Here is a 7,083-nt window from a genome sequence, read left to right as displayed (position 1 = left end):
TGAAATCTCACTGCTTCAGGAGAACACTGAACTCTTCAAGTTCATTCATGTGTTCCAGTCACCATCTGTGGTCACTTTTTGCCACATGTCACTTAATTATCAAACCTAACATTCAAAATCAATGTCCAAAATGACATTCTGACAATCTTACAAATGTGTTTATTATCAATACTACTTTTAATATCACAGTTCTCAAATGAGTACGCAGCAACAAAATGTGTACATACTTCCAGCTAAGAGTATAAAGTTAATGTTGTCAACCCCTCTTGCACCAATGAATGCGGAACAAGAAAATGACAATTATCATTTTCCAGAGCCTACGTCCTAGACACATTGCAATAACTCTCATACTAGAGAGCTCTATCTCGAGAACGGGTCCATGTGAAAAAATTGTACATTTCCACTTTAATAGAATTTCACTACTATATTTCTAGTTTTCAACATTTAGGTTTTCCAAAATTACATTCCTAGGTATTCAGAGATCTTAATTTTTTCAGAAATTGAATACAATAACAAAATAGAGCAAACATAACATTTTAACATTATTACACAACAAATGTTAAAAAAAAAATCTGTTAGACCAGTGACGTGTAGTTGATTGTAGTTTCGACGACCACCAATTTTAGAATGTGGAGCATCCTCGTCCTCTTGTACACCATTCCGGTTTCTGCTGAAGAATGATAGAACTATCCGACCAGATAGCACGACCGACAGGTGACAGTCTGTGGCTGGCTGCAGCCTGCTGGGTGAACCTTGCTAAAGAGACACGGCTCAATTTTCAACTCGAGGTCACAAAACAGTAATGATGGATGAGACTGAAACAACAGGTGACCACAGTAGAACAGGACGTAGATGTACAACGGTCTCTCCCTCTCTCTCGGGACGGAAGCGGCTTCAGTGTCGTTGAGTTTATTGGAATAAGTGCACCTTAATCAAGCACCACAATTAGATGGTGAGGAATTATTACTTGACATCTTCCAGGCACCTGTAGGGTATTTCCTGGTAGGATGTGACATCCCACGGACACTTTAATGAATTTTACAAAATGTGGTGGGCAACTTTTGCTTGGTCAGTGCATACATCCCACATGACCTCTTATTAGTGTCTGGAAGAGACATGAAAAGTAATTTTGGGTAATTTACGCTATACTTCTGCTTCCTTTTAATTAAAGCCACTAATGGAGGATGGTCGACCATTTCAACATAAAAAATCTTTCCCAGCTACAATCTGCAGTTCCTCGCAACTTTTGTGCAGACTAGGAGTAATCAAATCTTTTCAAGAAATCCATACCGATTAAAATGTCTCTAGAAAACTTACTTATGTCAAAGTTATCTTGTCCCAAGATGTCTATCTTTTGCCCATTAAATTTTTGCCCAGTCAAATTATTTCCACAACTCCTAAGGTAAAATGTCTCAACTTGTTGAAGGCTGAATTTTTCGTGAAATTTCCTTTACTGCCAGTGTTCACAAATGCCGTCCATTTCGCACCTTCCCCCTTCGCTTCAAAAGTAGATCTACTGTTATGGGGGGTCTCATGGCTGCTCTGTGAGGGGTAATTAATAATTAATAATAAAGGGGAATATATTAATCGAACCTACATCCAAGAGTATCCCAGACGTAGGGATCTGAGTGTCTATCACTCTAGCAGTTCCCACCTACCACTCTTGTGGTGTCTACCACCCTTCTCTAAGGAACAGAGAAGTATGCCTCCGCAGACAGAGACATGCAACACACATAATGGGAAAATAAAACTAAGTAAGAAGTATTTGAAGGTCGGTTTCTTGGACAAATCAAGACAACATGAGATATATATTTTTGTACAAATTATAAAAGATTATTTTCATCCAAAGCAATCAAACAACTTGTTTATTATTATAAAATTTGATTGAGAAACATTTAACTGGTTTGGCTCACATTCTCTACTGATTCACGACAACTAGATTCAAAGTTTAAATTGGATTTGTCCTTACACTCATAATTTTTAGGATTCTTTTTGGAGGATATGAGGCTTTTTGTGAGGTGCCTCTCACATGTGTGTAACTTTTACTGGTTTGCCAGTTTGACCTCTCTCAAACTGCACTGCCATATCCGCTGCATTTTTGGTCTTATATTCTATTAATGCTGTTCCTTTTCTATTTTTCTGCACCATAACCAGAGCATTGATGTCTCCCCACTTATAGAAGAGTTGGTTAATTTCCTGCTGGGAATACCCTGGCCAATCGTCTGTTGACATCCACTTAACTTTAACTTTGTGACCCCGTGTGTCCATAGCTGGAGGTTCACTGCTTTTGGAGACTTTAGATGAACTCCAAAAAAGCTCTGCCCCTACCTCCCTATTTACTCGATCCAGTTCCTCCAAAATAAGTTGCTCGCCCTCCTTGTCCAATCTTTTCAATTCACGTCGAAACTGTTCTTCTTGTGACATATCTTGCTGTTCCCTACTGCGTTGAACACGTCGTTCCCGTTCCTCCAAATCTGACCTTAGTTTCTGTGATCTGGTAACATGTTCACGGGCTCTGGCAGCTGCTGCTTTACGACTCTTGAGGGTCTTGTCATATGCTTTACGTGTTCCTGGATCTAACAAAATCTCAAGAATTTTCTTAAGTTTGTCAAATTCATCAGTAGCGAATGGGTTATCTGGATTCTTATCCGGATGACATTTAAGAGCTCTTTGTCTGTACGATTTCTTAATCTCCTTTTCCTCGGCATCAATAGTTATCCCCAGAATTTGATAGAAGTCCAGTTTCGATAGTTTCGTATTATGTTCCTGCGACATAACGTCCTCAATGCGTCACTACCACTTTCACAAGAGCTAATATTTTCGACAGCTGCTTCTTATGTTTTATTACGCGTTTCTGGAGCGAATGATCTCTGTCCTCAGCTTGCTGTCAACAGTCATATGTAAAGACGTCAAATGTTAGTTAATTTATATCCTACGTACATCTCACTGGGAGGAGACATGTAGCATCTCTCTCAATATAAAAACATAGTCCTGGAACCTCTGTTAATCATAATATATATAAATTATTTAGATTCAGGTTTGAACATAGGATCATAAGAATAAAGCTCTGGTTAGCCCCATTTAGATTATGCAGTTCAGTTTTGGTCGCCGTACTATAGAATGGATATAATTTCACTTGAACGTGTCCAACGTAGGATGACTAACTTAATTAAGAACATAAGAACAAAGGTAACTGCAGAAGGCCTATTGGCCCATACGAGGCAGCTCCTATTCTATAACCACCTAATCCCACTCATATACTTGTCCAACCCGCGCTTGAAACAATCGAGGGACACCACCTCCACCACGTTACGCGACAATTGGTTCCACGAATCAACAACCCTGTTTGTTGTATTTACCCAAGTCTTTCCTAAATCTAAACTTATCCAATTTATACCCATTGTTTCGTGTTCTGTCTTGTGTTGATATTTTTAATACCCTATTAATATCCCCCCTGTTATGTCCATTCATCCACTTGTAAACCTCTATCATGTCACCCCTAACTCTTCGCCTTTCCAGTGAATGCAACGTAAGCTTTGTTAATCTTTCTTCATATGAAAGATTTCTAATTTGGGGAATTAACTTAGTCATCCTACGTTGGACACGTTCAAGTGAATTTATATCCATTCTATAATACGGCGACCAAAACTGAACTGCATAATATAAATGGGGCCTAACCAGTGCAAGATATAGCTTAAGAACCACACCAGGTGTCTTGTTACTAACGCTTCGATTAATAAATCCCAGTGTCCTATTCGCCTTATTACGAACATTTATGCATTGATCCTTTTGTTTTAAATTCTTACTAATCATAACTCCCAGATCCCTTTCGCAATCCGACTTCGCAATCTCAACACCATCTAGCTCGTATCTTGTAACTCTATCATCATTACCTAGCCTCAGAACTTTACATTTATCAGCATTAAACTGCATTTGCCAATCATTTGATCATTTCAAAACCCTATCTAGATCAACTTGAAGTGATAGTGAGTCCTCCTCCGAATTAATTTCCCTACCGATTTTCGTATCATCGGCAAATTTGTAAATGTTGCTACTCAAACCTGAATTTAAATCATTTATATATACTTCCTTTACAGAAAGTAAAGGAAGTACCTAAGCAAACATTAGTTGTGGGAGATTCCCAGATAAGGTATTTGGATAGAACGTTTTGTGCTAGAGATAGGGGGAACAGGTTAAGGGTTTGCTATCCCGGAGCTGGCATTGGTGATATTATAAACAACATGAATGATATTATGGCTGGTAATGGGAACAATCCCATTCATTGCATTAGCGTGGGAGGAAATGATGTTGGTCGAGTCAGGAGTGAGGAACTGATTCAGAGGTATAAAACAGCCATAGAGTTAGTTAGGAGCAAGGGAGGAATCCCGATCATATGTGGCATTCTTCCAAGAAAGGGAGTGGGAAATGAATGGATATCGAGGGCACTTGGTGTCAATTGCCGGCTGGAAAGATATTGCAAATCAAATGCAATATCTTTCATAGACAACTGGGAACACTTCTATGGAAGAAATGAAATGTATGCTCGTGATGGGGTGCATCTATCGAGAGCTGGGGTTGTTGCTGTTGCGAACTCGCTAGAAGAAGTGGTTAGAGGTGTTTGTTTGGGTTTAAACTGTTAGTAGATAGAGGTATGGGAATTGATTTGGAGGAAGGAGGTAATAAAAGTATGTGTTTGTGGGAGAAAGGAATTGGCAAAACGATCAGGGAAAGAGAAGGTCCGCAAAATAACAATTCACTTAGGGTATATTACACTAACAGTAGAAGTCTAAGAAATAAAATTAACGAATTAAATGCTCTTGTCTGCACAGAAAAAATAGATATTATTGCACTTACCGAAACGTGGATGAATGTAGAAAATAGAGAACTATTAGCTGAATATCAAATATATGGATTTAAACTATTTCACACAGATAGATATATTAGACGAGGAGGTGGAGTAGCCATATATGTTAGGGACAATTTGAAATGTAGTCTCAAAGAGGGAATCAAAACTGAGCCACACACAGAAACTATTTGGATTGAATTAAACGAAAAAGCTAATAATATTATAATAGGAGTAATATATAGGCCACCAAATTTAGACAGAATGGAAGCAAAGCATCTATGGGATGAAATATCTAGAGCATCTAGATCTAACAGTATTTATGTCATGGGTGACTTTAATTTTAGCGGAATAAACTGGTTGAACAAAACAGGGAATAGTGAAGCAGAAGATTTTCTAGAATTAATTGACGATTGCTTTCTTACGCAACACATTAAGGAACCAACACGGGAAAATAATATTTTAGATTTAGTGTTAACTAACAGGGAAACGCAAATTAATGACATCGAAATAGGGAGTGAGCTAGGGAGCAGTGATCACAAAGAAATCAGATTTAGCATAGAATGGAATAGACCAGTAGGAGAAAATTCTGTTAAAGTGCCAGATTTTCGAAAAGCTGATTTTAATAGCCTAAGAAATTTTTTGGGTCAAATTGATTGGAAAGGCTTGGGTATGGGGTGTGGGCCGGTCTTGGAGCGAGACATGAACCCAGCGATAGGTGACTTAAATGGGGATTTCGATGTGGATTCAATATATAACTTATTTAAGAATATTCTAAACAAAGCACAGGAACGTAGTATACCATACAAATTGAATAGATCGTATACTAATGACCCAAAGTGGATAACAAAGAATTTGAAGAACCTTATAGGTAAAAAGAGAGCTTGGTACAAAAGGATTAAAAATGGGGAGGTCACTTTAGAACAGGAATTCGTACAACTGGTTAGAAATGTTAAAAAAGAGATAAGGAAAGCAAAAAGAAACTATGAAGTTCGCATAGCAGGGCAAGCAAAGACAAATCCTAAAGGGTTTTTTCAGTTATATCGTACTAAGACTAGGGAAAGGATAGGTCCATTAAAAACTGAGACAGGTCAAATAACAGATAGTGATGAAGAGATGAGTAGTATTTTTAATAAATATTTTGTATCTGTATTTACTAAAGAGGAACTTAACAATATGCCTTCAGCCGAACAAGTCTATGTGGGTGGGGACGAGGACAGGTTGACGAGTTTAGCAGTTACCAGGGAGGATGTTCTTAAACAAATAGTAAAACTCAAACCAAACAAATCCCCAGGGCCGGATGAAGTGTTTGCCAGGGTGCTTAAAGAATGCAAAGAGGAGCTTTGTGACCCACTGTCAACCATATTTAATAAATCAATAGAGTCAGGCAGAGTGCCAGAGTTTTGGAAAGTTGCTAATGTGATACCAGTTTTTAAGAAAGGAGATACATCACTTGCGTCTAACTATCGACCAATTAGCCTAACGTCTATTGTGGGAAAGTTACTCGAATCTATAATAGCAAATAAAATTCGTCTTCATCTTGAAAAACATAAATTAATAATTGAGTCGCAACATGGTTTTATAAATGGCCGTTCATGTTTAACAAATTTGTTATCTTTTTATTCTAGCATTGTTGAGGCAGTTGATAGTGGTAAGGATTGCGATGTTGTATACCTTGACTTTAGCAAAGCTTTTGATACAGTGCCACATGAAAGACTGATTAAAAAGATAGAGTCTCATGGTATTGGGGGTGCTATATTAAGCTGGATTAGGGCATGGCTATACCAAAGGAAACAGAGAGTTAGTATAAATGGAATCAAGTCAGAGTGGGAAAATGTTGTAAGTGGAGTGCCTCAAGGCTCTGTCCTGGGACCTCTGTTGTTTATAATATATATAAATGATTTAGATTCAGGTTTGAGTAGCAACATTTGCAAATTTGCCGATGATACGAAAATCGGTAGGGAAATTAATTCGGAGGAGGACTCACTATCACTTCAAGTTGATCTAGATAGGGTTTTGAAATGGTCAAAGGATTGGCAGATGCAGTTTAATGCTGATAAATGTAAAGTTCTGAGGTTAGGTAATGATGATAGAGTTACAAGATACGAGCTAGATGGTGTTGTGATTGCGAAGTCGGATTGCGAAAGGGATCTGGGAGTTATGATTAGTAAGAATTTAAAACAAAAGGATCAATGCATAAATGTTCGTAATAAGGCAAATCGGACACTTGGATTTATTAA

The 7,083-nt window shown here is 38.0% G+C and overlaps 1 pseudogene; it reads right to left on the bottom strand.

The window, feature by feature from the left end:
- Positions 1-2,025: 2,025 nt before the first annotated feature.
- LOC123752635 (dnaJ homolog subfamily C member 17 pseudogene) lies at positions 2,026-2,775 on the bottom strand (annotated as a pseudogene).
- Positions 2,776-7,083: the final 4,308 nt, after the last annotated feature.

Source organism: Procambarus clarkii, chromosome 17, assembly GCF_040958095.1.
Source record: "Procambarus clarkii isolate CNS0578487 chromosome 17, FALCON_Pclarkii_2.0, whole genome shotgun sequence".
Lineage (NCBI taxonomy): Eukaryota > Metazoa > Arthropoda > Malacostraca > Decapoda > Cambaridae > Procambarus > Procambarus clarkii.
Note: the sequence above shows the minus strand (reverse complement) of the source record. Positions and strands in the feature narration are given on the sequence as shown.